Source organism: Bos indicus, chromosome 1 (genome assembly GCF_029378745.1).
Source record: "Bos indicus isolate NIAB-ARS_2022 breed Sahiwal x Tharparkar chromosome 1, NIAB-ARS_B.indTharparkar_mat_pri_1.0, whole genome shotgun sequence".
Classification (NCBI taxonomy): Eukaryota; Metazoa; Chordata; class Mammalia; order Artiodactyla; family Bovidae; genus Bos; species Bos indicus.
The window spans coordinates 151,227,765-151,247,704 of record NC_091760.1 but is presented as its reverse complement, the minus strand read 5'-3'; the positions used below and the strand labels follow the sequence as shown (position 1 = coordinate 151,247,704).

Here is a 19,940-nt window from a genome sequence, read left to right as displayed (position 1 = left end):
TGATTGGGAAGATCTACTTTAGAAGGAAATGGCAACCCCCTCCAGTATTCTTGCCTGGAGAATCCAATGGTCAGAGGAGCCTGGGGGGCTACAGTCCATAGGGTGGCAAGAGTTGGACACGACTGAGCGACTAAACCACCACCACCATGCTGTTGGCAGAGGCTTTTACTCACACGCAGCAGTGACTGTGCTGTGTCTCCTTTGGAGACATGTCTTCTGCAGTCGTGTCCCACGCCTATGTCACTTACTCGAGCTGCCCGGACTGCCCCCCTCCTCCAGATCTTTAGAAGTTCTTCCTGTTTTTCATCAGCTAATTTAAATCCTACTACCCAAAGCTGAAGCTCTCTCTTCCTCATCCCTGAGCTGTCCCAGTGCTTGTTATCTTACTTGCTATGTTGCCCTCTGGGCTGCCCTGGCGCCTCAGATGGTAAAGAATCTGCCTGCAATGTGGGAGACCCAGGTTTGACCCCTGGGTCAGTAAGATCCCCTGGAAAAGGGAATGACAAGCAACTCCACTATTCTTGCCTGGAGTATTCGATGGACAGAGGACCCTGGCGGGCTCCTTCCTTCAGTCCATGGGGTCAACAAAGAGCCGAACAGGACTGAGCAACTAACGTGCACACACGTCGCCCTTTATTCTATATCATAAAACATCAGGCCACAAGGTAAGTAACTTTCCCTCAAGGCATGAGAGACACAGCGTGGAACTCCTTTGTCTGGCCTCACCCCTGTGCCTGCCTCTTTGGGTGCTGTCCTCAGTTAGCACTTACTGAAGAACTGATGCTTTTGAACTGTGGTGTTGGAGAAGGCTCTTGAGAGTCCCTTGGACTGCAAGGAGATCCAACCAGTCCATCCTAAAGGAAATCAGTCCTGAATATTCATTGGAAAGACTGATGCTGAAGCTGAAACTCTAATACTTTGGCCACCTGATGTGAAGCGCTGACTCATTTGAAAAGACCCTGATGCTGGGAAAGATTGAAGGCAGGAGGAGAAGGGGATGACAGAGGATGAGATGGTTGGATGGCATCACCGACTCAATGGACATGAGTTTGAGTAAACTCTGGGAGTTGGTGATGGACAGGGAGGCCTGGCGTGCTGCAGTCCATAGGGTAGCAAAGAGTCGGACAGGACTGAGCGACTGGACTGAACTGAACTGCAGGGCTCCCTGATGGTGGATTTCATGGAGGGTTCTGTGCGGAGGGAGTGCACAGCCTTGCAGTCAGAGGCGCATTATAAACCTCACGTCCCGAGTGTCAGTGAAGGGTGTTTGTGTTGACACAATTTCTGTTTAAATACATGAGAAGTTTTAACGATCTGTCTTTCCAAAGTGTGTCCTGTACCTAGGAGGCAATTTGAATGCGGTTCTCTTAAACGAGTCAAAAGTCAAGCAGAAACGGAAAAGCTGGCTTCCGTGCTCCTGGTAGTGAAAATGCCATCACCAGGGAGCCAGGGTGTCTCAGCCAAGCCAGCGGGCATAGACTGACCTTCAGGACAAGTTCCGGGTTCTTTGAATTTCCTCCCTATTTCAGAGCACAAGGAAAGCTTTCCCGCTTGATACTCTCTAAGCGTTTGGTGATATGTTGTTTTTTAACTGTGGGGCAGTAAAGACAGATAATGTAATGAATTATCTGCGTTATTAGAAAGTCTCAGTGTTTTTTTCTTTCTACCTTTATCAAATTGATTTTTCTTAGGAACACTTGACTCTTGATCTGTCTCTTCCAAGTCTATTCAAAATAAAGACATCTGAGGATGCTGATAGAAGGAATTTCATCTGAAAATGTTGCTCTGTAATATCCCTACATGTAATCTCTCTGTTAATGTACATTTCTTTCCTTTTGCTCTGTTAAAAATCCTCTTGCCACTCAGGAAGTTCACATTTCTCATTTATGATACTGAGATGGTAATTACAATAGCAGTTAACTTGGCAATTAGTTATTTTATATGCTACCTCTAAAGTAATTATGCATTGTTGTTATTTAGGTGCTATAAGCAGTATCTGACTTTTTGTGACCCCCAAGGACTATATAGCCTGTCAGACTCCTCTGTCCATGGGATTTCCCAGGCAAGAATACTGGAGTGGGAAAAAAAAAAATACTGGAGTGGATTTCCATTTCTTTCTTCAGGGGATCTTCCTGACCCATGGATCAAACCCACGTCTCCTACATTGACAAGCAGATTCTTTGCCACTGAGCCACCAGGGAAGCCCAATTATACATTTATAATGTTTTAATTTTTTTTATGCCCAGTGTTGTTAGTTTAAAAATATGACACAAACAAATAATGAAATAAAAATGTGAAACAGACCTCATTGTTCACAAAGATGGCTATCGATACACTTACTATCTCTTAAGATGTGACGTTGTGATTACATCAAGATAGATTCATTTTGAAGGCCAAGATTTGCTTCTAAAACAGACTTTGGGATTCTGTTCCCAAAGATATATTTTGTTTGATGGACTTTCTTAGAAATACATCATGTTCCTTTAATCTGTGGCCTGCTTGTCAGTTGTCTGCCGTTATGAAATGACTAAATATTTATGTTTTTCCAGTTGAGCTTAGGGGGGAAAAAAAAAACCCGACTCTGTTAAATGTGTTTCCTATAACAGAAGGCTCAGTGTAAAACAGGAGAGAAGTTGTATTTATAGTTGTTTTCCTTTTTCTAGATGTCACCCGCCTTTCAAATCTAGCCTGTTTTCCTTCAGATGTCTCATTTTTCCTGGGGACCTCGAGGCCGACCATGGCCCCCAGCCCGAGGGGCTGTGGAGCTGTTTGGGGGCTGGTGGGAGGGGCGGCCACTGCTCCCTCTGTGCAGTCAGCTTGATCAGCTTTCACATGCACATGACCAGGCCTAGGGGAGAGAAAGACCCAGTGTTGACTCCTTGTAGAATATCTCGGGCTCCAAAGGAATATTACTGTCTAAATTCATTTTGTTCCCTTCTCAGGAATAATAATTAAAAAAAAAACAAAACCAAGAAGTGATGGGTAGGGGATGAATTGGGAGATTGGGATTGACATATATATATATATATATATATAATATATGTATTATACATATATATACACTACGGGCTTCCCTGGTGGCTCAGACAGTAAAGAATTTGCCTGCAATGAGGGACACCCGGGTTTGACCCCTGGATTGGGAAGATGCCCTGGAGAAGGGAACGGCAACCCACTCCAGTATTCTTGCCTGGAGAAGTCCGTGGACAGAAGAGCCTGGTGGGCTACAGTCCTTGGGGTCACAAAGAGCTGGACACAGCTGAGTGACTGAGCGACAACAGCAAACGATTTGGATACCGGGCAGATTCAGGAAGCAGCAGAGCTGATGCAGACGCCGTTTCAGAGCGCTGAGGCGTTTGCAAGCTCTGCACCCCAACGTCCCGAGTGTCTGCCCTGCCCACAGAGACAGGTTACTGGGGCTCAGCTGCTGGCAGAGCAGCTGTCTGGCTGATCTTCACAGATTTCCTCGCCGTCACCTCGTGACTTGCCAATAGCGTCAGGGCCCTCCGTCTCTGCTGGGCTTCTGGTCCGCCAAGGCTGGTGCCAGCAGACTTGCTGGAAAGATGGCCTGTATCTCTGTTCAGCTCTGCACCTGGGAATTCTGTTAGTTTTTGAAATTGCCCACGATGGGAATAGATAACTTCATGTGTGTGCGCATGGGCTTCCCTGGTGGCTCAGACAGTAAAGCGTCTGTCTGTAATGCGCGAGACCTGGGTTCGATCCCTGGGTCGGGAAGATTCCCTGGAAAAGGGAATGGCGACCCACTCCAGTACTCTTGCCTGGGAAATCCTATGGATGGAGGAGCCTGGTTGGCTACAGTCCATGGCATCGCAAAGAATCGGACACGACTGAGCAACTTCACTGGCTCACTGGTGTGTGTATGCTCAGTTGCTAAGTGTGTCTCACCCTTTTGTGACCCCGTGACTTCCTCTGAAAGAGGCAGAGGAAAGGCCTCTGTCTTCCTCTTCTTCCTCTGTCTCTAGAATCTGTGTCTGCTTTTATGCCTCTCCCTCCATCCTACCTGTAAATACACCCCCTTTTCTCACCCTTAACAAACCAGCCAGACAAACGAGATAAACCGTCTTCTAATTAGATTGTAATCTAATCGAGGGCACGACTGAGTCTTGTGCACTCTAGCTGTTGGCCATTTCTTCTTTTTCCTCGTTATTATTTTGTTTATTACATTTTTTTGCCATGATGTGTGGCATGAAGGATCGCAGTTCACCAACCAGGGACTGAAGCCTCGCCCCTGTAGTGGAAGCTCGGAGTCTGAACCATGGGGCCAACCCTGGCTGCTGGCAATTTCTCACACGCGGTAGGCATGCAACAAATGTTGAATTGGTGAGCACAGTAGTGCTTCTTCCCTTGAGCTTTCTTCCCCTTGTCTCCCTGTCCATCAGCGTCTTTCATGAATAGCCTATGTTGACCTTCACATAACCTCCCAACCTTCTGCTAGTGAGCCTTTGGAAACTGGCCACGTTGTTGGAGATCACCCAGAGGTTGTTGACTTGCCACATCTAGTACCATTTGTTCATGTGTGGTCGGGTGATTGACTTGCTGATTTTTATTCAGCTTTCTGCAGATCGATGCTGTGAACTGTTTCTGCCTTACTGAAGGTCCTTCCTCGGCATCCAGGGCTGGGACCTTTTCTGACGTTCTCCTAATTCTCTGACGGCTTCTGCCTCTGCTTGGCCGTCCAGTTTTCCTCTGTCAGTTTCTCAAGTAGTTCAGATGCTGTGCTCAATTGGATCTGCCTCACTCCCTTGTGGGAGATTTTCTGCAGCTGGTGGGGGGTCAAGCCAGGTGTTGGGGGTGTTGGAATTTGTGATTGTGCCTATACAACCTTGTGCTTCCCACTCGACCCTGAAGTCATGGCAAAGCCCACCTCTAGGCAGGGCTCAGTTCAGTGATTGAACTTGGAGGAAGCTGACTTAATGCCTGTTGATAAGTGGATGGATGGAAGACGCATAATGTGTGGCGGGTTGATGGATGGAGGAATACTTGAATGAATGGATGGATTTGAAGGGCAGGTTGAACTTAGATTGTGGAAAGAGACATACACCAATGTGATTTCTTAGCTATAGGGGTAAGTCACTCAACATCCCTGAACTGTTCTCGTAGCCAGAGAGCCTCTCCCGTGTGCCTCCCTTTCACGCCCATGCTTTTGCTCATCTGGCTGCTCTACCTTGCATACTTTCCCTTTCCATTCCCACCTATGGAATACCAAGTGCCCATGATATATCACCCCTTTGAAGAGGCATTGCCACTCCATGATGCTAGGTGGAATTGCTGCCCCGTCTGTCCTCCTCTCATGACCTGATCACATTCTGCCTCCAAATCAGTCGTTTAACTAGAAGCATAATCCCCTCATCAAACCCTTTGTTTAATGAGGGCACTGTTCTGTGTCCCCTCCGGTACCTGGACACTCAGTACATACGTAGGCTGAGATGGATCACTTACCTTGAAAACAGTTATTTCTCAACTCTGAGATATAACATTGTATTCAGGGAGATTTATGGGCTGGACTAATTCCACAGCAGATGATTGTATTTAAAAATCACAATGGAAAAGAGTATTCAGCATGTCTGAGTTGCATACAGATAATCAAAGAGAGGAAGGTGGTTCTTCTGAACACAGACCCTGCTGTATTCCTAGCAGAGACATTTGAACATAGACACAAGGCGCCGATGCTTTCTGCCTAATCCTGTTTTCTGCATCCTGAGCAGAATCCCGAGGTTTGCCTTCGCCTTTTCCCAGAGTGCATGGTTTTATCCCCAGGTCCCCTCCTCTCATGGTCCTGAGATGGCTCAAGGGTCATACAGACAGGACAGTAGCAGATGACCTTTCTTTGTTGGCCAGGAGACTTTCTCCAGAAGTCTTCCTGTCACTTCCCCTGGGGTTGAATTGGCTAAAATGGTATCACATGCTCCGTTTTAAGTCAACCAGTGGCAAGAGGAATAGGTGATAGGAGTTGCCCAGTGATAGAAGTTGCCTCTGAAGCTGGGGCAGGGTCAGCCCTTCCCAGGGTGTTTTGGGGGTTGGGCTACACACCCAAGTGGCATTGGGTTTCCTCTCTTAGGAGAGGCGGGCACCATTGTGTCCGCTGCTTTTGCCATTTACGTGGAAAGTGAAAGTGTTAGTTGCTCAGTCGTGTCCAACTCTTTGCAACACATGGACTGTAGCCCACCAGGCTCTCCTATCCATGGAATTCTCCAGGCAAGGATACTGGAGCGGGTTGCCATTCCCTTCTCCAGGGGATCTCCCCAACCCAGGGATTCAACCCGGGTCTCCAGCATTGCAGGCAGATTCTTTCCCATCTGAGCCACCTGGGAACCCCACCTATGGGGACGGGGCTGTAATCGGATGAATGGGGTCCTCTGTGACAGTGTCAGTGTCCCTGGTGTTGCTGGTGGGTATGGTGCCTTTTCACCAATGATGGCTGTTGTTCAGTCAAGGTCCAGGGTTTTTTTGACGAGAAGGCAACTCTCTGGGATAGCTGGTTGTCTATCTTCCCAGAGGTTAAGCTTATGATGCATTCACTGTTGCTGACATAGATGGCCAGGAAAATCTCTGTGTAGGAGGCGACCTCTGGTCCAGCGTGTTTGGGGAACGAGAAGGTTGCAGTTCTCTGAACACGAGACGCTTGTGTCTGTCTGCATGGCACGGCCACAAACAACTGTCCATTGCAGTTGGGCAGTCTCCTGGCTGCTGATGGTCAGTACCAACCTGGCTCCAAGTCAGGGTCTCTCTGTGTGCCATGGCTGCTTTGCAGATTAAACTCTGCCCTTGAGATGCTCAACCGTGTCTGGCTTAGACCATTTCCGAGGAGAATTTTCCACTGACGATGATCACGTGTGTTCCTCTACCTGTCACTGTGCAGAACGCCGGGCTCACCCCGTCTGGGAGGTACCAGGGTTCCTACCACTTGCCCTTGACAGGGTTGGGCGCTGTGTTCCTTGTTATCTGCTTTCTGTGGGACCAGGGGCTCTATTCAGCTGGCTTGAGCAGCTTGCTCTCATAGCAAAGTTCTCAAATGGCTATGTTTTTTGAGTTCCTGAGTCTGGTTTGCATAATTGTCTGACGTTTCTGCTTTGATTGGGCCGGCTGTTAACCTCACGCGGCTGGTAGCGTGCCTTTCTCTGGCAAAGCTTCTCTCTCCCCAGACTTCGTGACATGTCTTTGGATCCTTTGAGGCCGCTCAGCTGGCTTACGGGTAATTTACCTTGTCAGATAAAGTGCCCTCTGGGTAGATGAGATTTTAACAACATTATCATGCTAATTGAAAAATACCCATTGCACATATTTAATAGAATCGTCTCTGGCCTTTGCGCTTGTCTTTAAATCGAGCCCACCAATATTCCATCAGAAATCAAGTGTTTCTTTTGGCAGAGAAGAGGTTTGAGCACAAAAGTGTACTATCAGTCCTTCCAATGAATATTCAGGACTGATCTCCTTTAGGATGGACTAGTTGGATCTCCTTGCAGTCCAAGGGACTCTCAAGAGTCTTCTCCAACACTAATACAGTATTGGAATCAGACTATACATATGGTTTTGTATCATAATTTTCCCAATTTTCCCCTAAGAATTTGGATTTTCCATGTCCTACCAAGCCCTTTGCCCCACCAGTTGGGCCGTTTGCATTCAGTGTCTCAATGCACAGGCCCAAGCCTCCAGGTGGAGCTGGTGGGGGGCCTCTGGGGTGGAGTGGGAGGCTTGGCTGGCTGGTGAAACCATCTATAAATAATATCGCCCATTGCAAATATTGATTTTGATGCACTACTTAAGGCATTTTCTAATTTGAAAATATTTTCAACTGAAAAAGCTGTCATTTGCAATTCGTCATGTTATGAGGATCCTGTCTTAAATATTTTGGGATTGGTTATTTGACTTGGAAAGTTGCAGAAGCACAGAAATTCCTGTATCTCCAAAAAATAAGAGAATGGATATTAGAGCCACTCTGACAGGCATATTCTAAGAAAGACTTTTTTTTTTTCAGTATTGCTCTCATCTTAAAAGTTTTTTTAATAGTTTTGCAAGTTCTATGCTTGCAAAAAATATGGATCCTTGTGGCATCTACACATTATAAAGACTGTTTCTTTCATGTGACTGAGAAAGGTGTCTAATTACGGTTCTCAGGATGCTGAATAAATCCCATCACTCTTTGGAGCAGAGAGCAGTGCTGAAGTACTGATCTGGGGAAACCATTATTACTAAAACTGGGAGCTGGGAGGAAAGGACAAGATTTTCAAAATATTTTCTTTGCAAAAGCATACGTGGACCTCAGTACGTCCATTACAGTTTGGCCTTTATCTCGTTCCTAATTTTTGCTTTATGATGCTGAACTTTTATTTGAAGAAGTGCTGCCATAACTCTGGCCCCTTACTTTTTTTTAGAAGGAAGAATTTTAAGTTCATCCCTCTTTTAAGATACTTTAAAATAATATTTTAGCAGTGGGTTTGTCACTAAATGTACAGTTGATCCTTGGTTTTAACATTTGGGAAAAAACCCAAAGTTTACTATATTGAAATTCTCTTTCAGGTTGTTCCAAGATCTTTGAAGATCCAAGAAGAAGCCGTGTTGACCAAAAGCAAGACAAATGACTTACAGAGAAAAAAGATGGGGGAGCCAAGGGCGATTCAAGGTAAAACAAAAAGCCCCAGAAAAGTCCTGCCTTTCAAAAGTTTTTAGAAAAATGTGAATGTAAAGATTTTGTTTCTTCAGTATTTGGTATTTGGGGGACCCAAACCTCCAAAGACCTTACCTGGGGTCCTTTAATGTACTTTGAGGAGCCTAGGCTGGTTCCCTAGATTCTCCCCCCAACACACAAAATGCCCTTGACCCAGTACCGCCTGTTCCTGCCTTCAACACTGTGGGGTTTTTAAAATCACCACTTTGTAAGTTCTGTATTCATCGCAACTCCTCCTTTCTCCACTGCCTTCTACTTTCTCCTGCTCCATCCAGAAGAGACAGCCAAGAACAATGTCTACAGACTGTGCTTTTTTTTTTTTTTTTGCTTGCCATCTCTCTTTATTCAAGCTATTTGTTGACATGGAAATTGTTGGTTCACGAGGATCCCTTCATGGCAAAGTACAAGGTGAAAATAAGCAGCAGTTCTTGTGCTGAGCGAGGAGGTAGAAGGGTTCTGTCTTGGGCTGATAATTTAGATAATTTATGTGATTCTCTGCTCAGTTCCTATTTTCTGAATAATTATGTAAAACCTTATTTTAGGATTATCCATCCATATACCTAGAAGACTTTGTGTTTCTGAGTTTCCAGTGGCATCAGTGTAATAAGCAAAAATGAGAAATCTATTTTTTATTTATTTTTAATTAAAGGATAATTGCAGTATTGATTCGAGAAATCTATTTTTAAAGGAGCGGGATAGTTTGGAAGAAAAAGTTCGTCAAGAGTAGAAAAATTTCCCAATAAAGTGAAATTACAACGCTGTTGTTTTTTACTCGCTAAGTTGTACCTGACTCTTTGCAACTTCATGGACTGTAGCCCACCAGGCTCCTCTGTCCATGGGATTCCCCAGGCAAGAATACTGGAGTGCGTTGCCATTGCCTCCTCCAGGGCATCTTCCCGACCCAGGGGCTGAACCCGCGTCTCTTCTGTCTCCTGCATTGTCATGCAGATTCTTTACCACTGCGCCACCTGAGAAGCCCGTTGCAGTTCTAGAAGAATGTATTATAAACATGTATTCTACTGCACCATTTTATTCAGTAGATAGTTTTAATATTGACTATATTTCCAAGATCCTTATGTACTATTTTAACGGGTGGTATTATATAGTATAAAATTATAGGAAGCAATGCTTTTGAAGAATTGTGGTAAGAACAGAAACTAAGTAATAAAACAGTGTATCTGTTACTGAAGGGATGCAAATCAGTATGATGCCTTCTTGAATGTGCTTTTATGATAGCTATATTTTTCTGTCCTATTACTGGGTTTGGTTAGTGGTTATTTTACCTGAATTCAATTGCAACCTCATTTTGAGAGGTCCACACAGGGATTGAGTCTTTGCCTTCATTAGCTATGCAAAAAAATAAAATAAAAATAAACTTGGAGAATTTCAGCAACTTATCTACAAAACACGCCCCTTGTTTCTTCAGGACTGTCAAGCTTTTCTCAAAAAAAAAAAAGCATTCCAGAGGTCAAAGAGATTATGGTGGGGCTGGTGTAACACTGACTTATGCCTCGAACTTAAGAGTCTGTCCTCTCCTGATGTGAAGGCGGGAGTGATGAGTAGATGGTTCAACAGTTCGTGGTGCCCAGGACGGGCTTGGAGCAGAGTTTGTGTCCAGTAAGAAACTGCAGTTACATTGGACATAGTTCCTGAGGCCACACCCCCATCAGGGCCTGTCCTCTTCATCAGTTAAAAGATGGAAAATAAAGATGTGTCCATTTGCAGGGATGCTGGGACAAAGTACCACAGACTTGGGGGGTGCTTAGACAGCGGAAGTTTGTTCTCTCCCAGCTCTGGAGTTCAGGGTGAGGACAGGCCTGGTTCCTCCTGTCTGTCCATCTCTGTGGCTTATAGATGGTCGTATTCTCCCTCTGTCTTCTGCTTATGCAAATCTGTTTAGAAATTTCCCCCCTTTTTTTTAACTAAGGACACCAGTCATATTGAGTTAGGGCCTACCCTAATGACCCCACTTTAGCTTCATGACCTGCAGAAAGACTCTGTCTCCTAATAAGGTCACATTCTCAGATGCTGGGGGTTTGGGAGCTGAAGAATTGATGCTTTTGAACTGTGGTGCTGGAGAAGACTCTTGAGAGTCCCTTGGACAGCAACCTGTCCATCTTAAAGGAAATCAGTCCTGAATATTCATTGGAAGGACAGATGCTAAAACTGATGTTCCAGTTCTTTGGCCACCTGATGCAAAGAGCGGACTCACTGGAAAAGACCCTGATGTTGGGAAAGGTTGAAGGCGGGAGGAGAAGGGGACGATAGAGGATGAGATGGTTGGATGGCATCACTGACTCCTTGCACATGAGTCTGAGTGAACTCCGGGAGTTGGTGATGGACAGGGAGGCCTGGTATGCTGCGGTCCCTGGGGTCACAGAGAGTCAGACATGACCGGGCAACTGAGCAACATTACCATAACGGGGTGTGTGAGGGAAACAGTTCAACCTATTGCAGTACTTATTTATATCTGTTGGAATGATAAAGCCCTGTTGTACCGAAGGAGTTCAGTTTCTTATTTTTAGACGAACGTAGAGGTGCATTTGGTTTCTCATATTTCCACCTCCCACTGATCTTTGCTTACTTTAGGGAGAGCAGGCGCCCGAGCTGGGGCCAGGTTGAGCCGAGGGAGGCACCAGTTTCAAGGAGATGCTCCCTCTCGAGTGCTGATTCTGTTCCTGCCGGAGCTGAGAAGGGGTGCCTCCTGAAATTGTGGGCCTCAGGTGGACGTCTCGCTGACCTCCCGCTCCATTTAGGAGACCACTGCCCGGGGGGGAGAGTCAGACCTGTGCAGTTCTTAGGGTACGTTTTGCTATTAATAGTGAGAAACTGACGTACCTAATGTCCACTCATCCGGAATCAGTGAATCTGATGACCGGTTCTTGCAGTGAATGGATCTGTTATGATGAGTTTGCTCAGAGACCTTTTACCTAACGGGTCTGCACTTAATGACTAGTTAGCCTAAAATTTAAAATTCCGTTTTAAAATTAAGGACAAAGGGCCTTTATGAAAAGCCAGCAGCTTATTTTTTGGGAATTATTTTTTCACAAAGTTGCAGGATTTTATACAGTATCGGCTTGCTTGCTTTCTTTCCAGTATTCAGTTCAGGTCAGTTCAGTCTCTCAATCGTGTCTGACTCTTTGTGACCCCGTGTATTTCCAGTATTGATGGCCACTTATCAAGTGCTTGAAGGAAAAATGAAAGTGTTAGTCACTCAGTGAGTAGTCTGACTCTTTGTGATGCCACAGAGCCTGCCAGGCTCCTCTGTCCACGGAACTCTCTGGGCAAGAAGACTGGTGTGGGTTGCCTTTCCCTTCTCCAGGGGATCTTCCTGACCCAGGGGTCGAACCTGAGTCTCCCAAATTGCGGGTAGATTCTTTACTGTCTGAGCCGCCAGGGAAGCCCTATGAAGTGCTCACTCTGTGCCTAGCCCTGTGAGGGGTTTCAGGAGCATGATTCAATCTAAGACTCCCAAAGGCCTTCGGTTGTAGGCAGAGGAGATTCACCAAACAGTGCTTCTACTGGGGGACTGACCAGTTAGACACCGGCCAAATTTTCTGTCACACCTGTGTGAATTCAGTTCAGTTCAGTTCAGTCTCTCAGTCATGTCTGACTCTTTGTGACCTCATGGACTGCAGCACATCAGGCCTCCCTGTCCATCACCAACTCCTGGAGCTTACTCAAACTCATGTCCATTGAGTCGGTGATGCCATCCAACTATCTCCTCCTCTGTCATCCCCTTCTCCCCCTGCCTTCATCTTTCCCAGCATCAGGGTCTTTTCCAATGAGTTGGTTCTTCCCATCAGGTGGCCAAAGTGTTGGAGTTTCAGCTTTAGCATCAGTCCTTCCAATGAATATTCAGGACTGATTTCCTTTAGGATGGACTGGTTTGATCTCTTGGCAGTCCAGGGGACTCTCAAGAGTCTTCTCCAACACCGCAAATTCAAAAACATCAATTCTTTGGCGCTCAGCTTTCTTTACAGTCCAACTCTCACATCCATACATGACCACTGGAAAAACCATAGCTTTGACTAGATGGACCTTTGTTGGCAAAGTAATGTCTCTGCTTTTTAATATATTGTCTAGGTTGGTCATAGCTTTTCTTCCAAGGTGCGGGTGTCTTTTACTTTCATGAGTGAATTGCAGAGCATCAATTTGGAGGTGGTAATTGAGGGTCATTTTTCCTCCTGACATCAAATAGGTGTTGTCTTTTCCAGCTCCATCAGCCAGTTCTCCAGCTCTCTAATACCAACTGAGCATCCTACAATTTGATTTAATTCTGAGACCTCCCAGAGTTAGTACCAGACACCACAGGCTAAAGGCTCAGTCCCACAAGACTGTTCCCCACTGCAGAGACCAGTGGAGAGCATCAGGTCCCCAGGTTACCCATCCTTCTGTCCAGCTGGGCTACAGTTAGTGGTTCCCACAACCTCTCTCCAGGATTCAGTAATGTTTTTAAAATTAGAGGATAATTATTTAACAATATTGTGATGGTTTTTGCCACACATCAACATGAATCAGCCACAGGTATACATATGTCCCCTCCCTCTTGAACCCCCCTCCCACTGCCCACCCCATCCCACCCCTCTGGGTTGTCATAGAGTACAACCCAGCAGTCCCACTACTGGGCATATACCCTGAGGAAACCAGAACTGAAAAAGACACATGTACCCCAAAGTTCACTGCAGCACTATTTACAGTCACTAGGACATGGAAGCAACCTAGATGTCCATCAGCAGATGAATGGACAAGGAAAGTGTGGTACATATACACAGTGGAGTATTACTCAGCCACAAAAGGAGCACATTTAACTCATTTCTAACGAGGTGGGTGAACCTAGAGCCTATTATACTGAGTGAAGTAAGTCAGAAAGAGAATGACGAATGTTGTAATTAACGCATATATATGGGATCTAGAAAAACGGCATTGATGAACCTATTTGCAGGGCAACAGAGGAAACACAGGTGGCTTCGCTGGTGGCTCAGATGGTAGAGAGTCTGCCTGCAGTGTGGGAGACCCAGGTTCATTCCCTGGGTTGGGAAGATCCGCTGGAGAAGGAAATGGCAGCCCACTCCAGTGTCTTGCCTGGAGGACTCCGTGGACAGAGGAGCCTGGCAGGCTACAGTCCCTGGGGTCACAAAGAGTCAGACACGACCGAGTGACGAACAGTTTCACTTTCAAAGGAGACACATCTAGAGAACAGACTTATGGACACAGTGGGGATAATTTGAGAGAAGAGCCTTGAAACATATACATTACATATGTAAAATCGATAGCCAGGGGAGTTTGCTTTATGACGCAGGATTCAGTGATTCGAGAGAAGGAGCCGCAGAAGTCAGGACAGTGCTGTACTTCCTATGACAAGTTTTTTACAAAGGGCACAAATGAACAGATGGATGGGAGTTTGTAGGACGGAGGTCCAGAAGGGTCCCGAGCATAGGGACCTCATCTCCAAGGAGCGGGGGACGTGGGGATTGCTCACCAACTAGGAAACTCTCTGAATCCTGTCGTTTAGGGGTTTTATGAACATTTCATCACATAGGCAAGACTGGTTACAGATTCAGTCTCCAGCTCTTCCTCTCTCTCCAGAGGGAAGGGGTGGGGCTGAATGTTCCAGGTCTCCTATCAAGGCTCTGAGCTTCTGAGACTAGCCTGAATCCATCAATGGGTCCATCACAAGTCACTTCATTAGAACAAAACATGGTCTTGGGACTCCTGGTGGTTCAGTGGATGGGGCTCCCTGCTCCCAATATGGAAGGTTGGGGTTCCCTGGTGGGGAAACCTGATTTACTGGAGAAGACCCTGATGCTGGGAAAGACTGAAGGCAGGAGGAGAAGGGGACGACAGAGGATGAGATGGTTGGTTGGCATCAGCAACTTGATGGACACAAGTTTGAGTAAACTCCAGGAGTTGATGATGGACAGGGAGGCCTGGCGTGCTGTGGTTCATGGGGTCTCAGAGAGTCAGACATGACTAAGCAACTGAACTGAACTGAGGTGGAGAACCGGATCTGGCTTCCATCCTGCATCTGACTCTGCCCCTCTGCTCAGATGCACTACCATTTGAGGGAGCCCTGCCCCCAGGCCTTCTCGGGCCTTCTCTTGCCCATCCCCCAGTCCACACAGCACCTGAAGTGCCTGGGAGCCCAGAGCTCCTGCCCAAACTGTCCCGAGCATCTTTGGGGCCGACGCAGGCTCCTTCCTTGAAATCCATCCCCGTGGCAGGTCCTGTGTGTGCCTTTCTAGACCTGACAGGCGGCCATCAGGGCCGTGTAGACCGGAATGTCCCCATGATTGTGTCGGGGGCCAGAGCCGGGTTGGGAAGAGAAGCAGGGAGGGAGTGTCCTTTTTCTGTTCTGGCCCCAGCCCCGCAGATATCCAGGCCTTCTCTTAACCATTTGACCGCATTGCCTCCCTAATTACACAGCGCTTATTTTCCTTTTGGCCCTGTGTGCCAGTCCGCACTTGATGCAGTTTTATCTAAAGCAACCCAAATCAAATATTTGTTTCTGTGTAGTAAGCTTTGGCGTTTTCAAAACAGGGATGAAGAAGGGATCGTTTCAGTTTTCAAGATACCCAATAATAAAAGAACACTGGGTTGTGAAATCCAAAGTCATAAACATATACATTACCCAAGGAATTTATTGCAAGAAGTATGTAGTCGAGAAAGGTTTTTTAGACGACACAGATCCAAGTTTTGCAAGGGTTCAAGGGCAAGTAAAGGAGAAAATAAAAGGCTCCTACAGGGATATCAGTGCATCAGGTCATTCAACAATGACCAAATATTTGAGAAATGCTCACTGGAAACACAAAAGTGAATTAGAAGAGCTTTTAAAAAAGCCTCTTTTTTAAAAAGCTTTTAAAAAAGACGAAGAACAGACACCAAAGGACTGCAAAGACAGTTGAGGGTGTTTGTGAAGGGGAGAGACAGTGGGGAAGGTGCCAGAGCCGTCACCTCCTGGGCTTTAGGGCTGCCCCTGCTTAGCTGATGTGGTCTGGAGGATGACAGCACCATTCACATTATCGTTGTTTAGTTGCTAAGTTGTGTCTGACTCTGCGACCCTGTGGACTTCAGCACGCCAGGCTTCTCTGCCTCCACTGTCTCCCTGAGTTTGCTCAAATTTGTGTCCGTTGAGTTGGTGATGTTATCCAACCATCTTATCCTCTGCTGCCCACTTCTCCTCCTGCCCCCCATCTTTGCCAGCAAAAGGGTCTTTTCCAGTGAGTCAGCTCTTCACATCAGGTGGCCAAAATACTGGAGCTTCAGCTCCATCAGTCCTTCCAATGACTATTCCTTTAGAATGGACTGGTTGGATCTCCTTGCAGTCCAACGGGCTCTCAAGGGTCTTCTCCAGCACCACAGTTCAAAAGCATCAGTTGTTTGGTGCTCATTGACATTGACTGGTCCATATGTTCCTTGAGTTGATGGTGATCCTGGTGGTGATGGAGGTGGTTAGTATCATATACCCTGGCTCCCTAGTGGGAGGGATGGGAGGAGCACTGGTTCCCCGTTTCCCTGCCTTCCTGCCAGTCCGCATGCCTCTTGCTCTTAAAGGCTTCATGGTGGCACCTCTGTGACTCTCTCCCTCCTCTGGGTACTCTCCATGTCCCTTACCAGGCAGTGTCCCTGGCTGCCTGCTGTCATGACTGAACTCTGAGTATCTGTATCAATTGTTTCCCCTTCTCCATCCCTTGAAGGGCGTGGCTATATTGCATCTGGAATCTATATATCCCCTTCCCCACAGCTTCATCCTTATGCCTTGAAAGTACCCCAGACTTCCTCATAAAAGACATGAGACATAAACAGTCGTTATTAAGTTTATGTCTTACTGGGTTACAGATCGAATGGCCTTTGTGACTTCTGTGATGCATCTGTGGTCTTGGATATCCAGAATGTTGATCCTGTTTCACTGTGCTTAGAAACCCCAGCAGGCTGGCAGAGTCCCATCATGGGAAGTGAGGATTCAGCTTGGAGGGAAGGGCTCCGAGAATCCCAGAGTCTTCTGGTTGAAGTTTCTCGGTTCCTCTTCAGTTTCCCAGCTCATTTTGAGGGTGGGTCAAGGTTTTAGATCATGTCTGGTAGCTCAGACAGACTGGAAAGAATCTCCCTGCAATGCAGGAGACCTGGATTTGATCCCTGGGTTGGGAAGATCCCCTGGAGAAGGGAATGGCAACCCACTCCAGTATTCTTGCCTGGAGAATTCCCTGGATAGAAGAGCCTGGCAGGCTACAGTCCATGGGGTCGTAAAGTCAGACATGGCTGAGTGACTAACACTTTCGTTCTTAGATGAATGGAAATGCTTTATTTGTAGGTTGAGGCGAAGTCAGTTTCTTTTGAAATTCCTATTGGAGTCACCTTTTATCTCTCTAGTTGGGAAAGTCTTGAGGGGCATCTAGGTAACCTGGTTATTAAAAGCATATAGTGTATATTGGTAATTGCCACAAAAATGCCATGGAACACTGTATCTCCAGTCTCAGTGGTTTAAAACAAGGAGCATTTTTTCTGCTCATGAGCCTGTGGGTCTGCCATTCACGTTAACCTTCCTGAGAAGTTTTGGTTTTGTAGTTTCCCTCACGTGCCCCAGGTTTGATGGGCTCTCAGATGGATGATCAGTGGTCTTGGCTGGAGAGATTGGATGACTGGGCTTTTTCCACATGCCTCACATTTGCAAAGCACTAGCCCCGGCAGGTTCCCATGGGGCTAGAGAGTTTCAAGTGGAGACGCTTGGTGTCTCTTGAGACCTGGGCTCTCCTCCTGTGTTCTGTTGGATGAAGCAAGGCCCAGGGGCAGGCCAAGAACCGGGCTTGGGGAAGCAGACCCTACTTAGCAAGAGGAACCCCTGTCACGGGCGGAAGGCACGGACCTGGAGAGGCATGGAGAACTGACGCCCTCTGCCCTCTTTTAACCCACCATAGCATGACAGGAAAGTGTGAGCCTGCTAGCCCCCGCCTTCTCTGTGCATCTCCAGCACGTGCAGGGCACTTTGGTTTCCTATGTGGGCCGTGAGCCAGTCCCACGCTGAGCAGCCTCACACAACAGCCTACTTGGTGTTTCCCATAATCCCGTACCAGGCTGGACAGTTCTCCTCTCCCGATGTTGCCAGGGGCTGTGGTCATCTGAGACATGATCATGCTGGAGTGTCCAGGGTGGCTCCTCTGTGGGCCTGGCATGTGGGCCGGGTCCCAGCCATGTACCCACCTTGGGCCCCCGCCACATTGCTGTGCCGCCCTGGGGCACGGGGACTGGGTTCCCACAGGTGGGAAGGGAGAACTGTGCTCAGGGCCCCCCAGAGCCTCCTTCTGCAGCGTTTCAGGACCAGAGGTGGTTGCTAAGTCTCCTGGGCTTTGAGGGTAGGGGACAGGCTTGTGGTGTGTGTGTGCAGGGGGGAGGGGTAGTGTGGGGCGAGCTTCCTAGGGGGGATGCTGAAGCCTACAAAAAGAACCCTTGTTCCTGAGCATGGGGTTCTGCAGCGGTTGGGTGGGTGGGGGCTTCCTATTGTCCAGAAGCCCTGAGGAGGCTGTCCTGGGAAAGTCAAAGGAATCCCCCCACCCCCAGGGGAGCCAGTTCCAAGAGATCTCTGGCCAGGCCCCCGTGCTCTGTCCTCTTCCCGCTAGTTTGCCAAGAATGTGGGTTAGCTTCAACCATTCCCCAAGTCAATTTCAAGACCGTGCTTCATTCCTTTTGCATATTTAGCAACTATTATCCCCCAGAGGACTTACTTTTGACTTGAAGGGGGAATTGCATATTTCCCAGGATCAAGAAATTTGGCTTTAGGAAAAAATAATGTCTGAGGTTCCAAGTTTGTTATCTTCCTGAACAACCAAGCTCCCCCTGTTCTTGGGACTTGCAGCCGCCTGGGGGATAGACTCCACCCCACCCACCCCACCCCCAAGCATTAGGGCTTCCCCGGTGGCTCAGAGGTCAAGACTCCACCTACCAATCCATTGAGACCCTGGAGACACGGGTGTAATCCCTGGGTCTGGAAGATCTTCTGAAGAAGGAAACGGCAGCCCATTCCAGTGTTCTTGCCTGGGAAATCCCATGGACAGAAGAGCCTGGCAGGCTGCAGTCCATGGGGTCACAGAGAGTTAGACACGACTGAGTGATGAACACGCACAGACCCCCAAGCATGCAGACCTGAAGATGAAGGCATCCCATGAGAGGCCGAGCTGTGTCGAAAGTGGATGTGTTTGTACCTCGAGAGGGTCAGAAAGCCTGGATTACAGATGTACTCCCGTGAGAGCCCCAGCAGACCCCCCGGAGTGATGTGTTTGCAAACTTGGAAGTCCGCGTTTGTGTCTGTCTTCCTGTCATCAAGTTGCTTGTTTTCATTCTGAAGTTTACTACTGCTCAGAGTCAGAGGCCTGATTTATGAAAAAGAAAACACACAACAGTAACTGTTAAACAAAAAGTGATCCCACCTAAGAACATAAATTAGAAAAAGTTGTTTTCAGTGCCAGAAAGCAACCGATGGCTAAGACCTACAGAAGCCCAGGGCTGATTGGGGAAACAGTGCCTGGAGCCCTGAGAAAGGGTCCTGAGGATGGGAGAGGTTCCCCCTGGGGTCAGCTTTGGCTGGACTATGGCCAGGAATGGAGGGGGCCTACAGTGGGTGGTGGGTAGCTGCGGGGAAGAAGTACACTGCCCTTCTCTCCTCCCGCCCCCTGAGCAGCAGACAGTGTCCCATTGGTCGGACTTGATCGGGCCCAGAAGGCAAGGGCGCTCAGCTGAGGTCGTCTGTAGGGGTCAACCCTGGGGGGTACTGGCAGGCTGTGGGGGGTGGAAAGTGGAGACTGGTTCTGGGGTGGGAAGGCAGAAAAGAACCGCAGCATGCTGGTTTGTAACCTGAAGAAAGGAGTATCCTGGGTGAAGTCTTTATCCCTAGAATACTGGTATCATAACATTTAATTCATGTGGGTTTAAATTGTCAGTACATTAAATTATCTTCACAGTACAGGGTGAAACCTGTTAATTATGTGAAACCGAAGATCCTTTTGGGTCTTGGTGTCAGGCCAGTCTGACCTGAATCCCGGCACTGTTTCTTATTAAGCATGTGATCTTGGAGAAGTTAGTGACTTCCCTGGGTGTCCACAGGCTTCCCCGGTGGCACAGTGGTAAAGAATCTGCCTGCCAGTGCAGGAGATGCAAGAGACAAGGGGTTCGATCCCTGGGTTGGGAAGATCCCCGGGAGGGGAGCATGAAAACCCACTCTGGTATTCTTGCCTGGAGAATCCCATGGACAGAGGAGCCTGGTGGG

The 19,940-nt window shown here is 47.5% G+C and overlaps 1 protein-coding gene across 2 annotated transcripts in view; it reads left to right on the top strand.

Moving 5' to 3' along the window:
* Positions 1–19,940, top strand: part of ERG (ETS transcription factor ERG) — a 314,770-nt gene that overhangs the window by 67,664 nt on the left and 227,166 nt on the right. For both annotated transcript variants that reach the window (XM_070796912.1, XM_070796899.1), the window contains exon 2: positions 8,536–8,638. The gene's annotated coding sequence lies outside the window, so the exon portion shown is untranslated. The remainder of the gene's footprint in view (positions 1–8,535; positions 8,639–19,940) is intronic.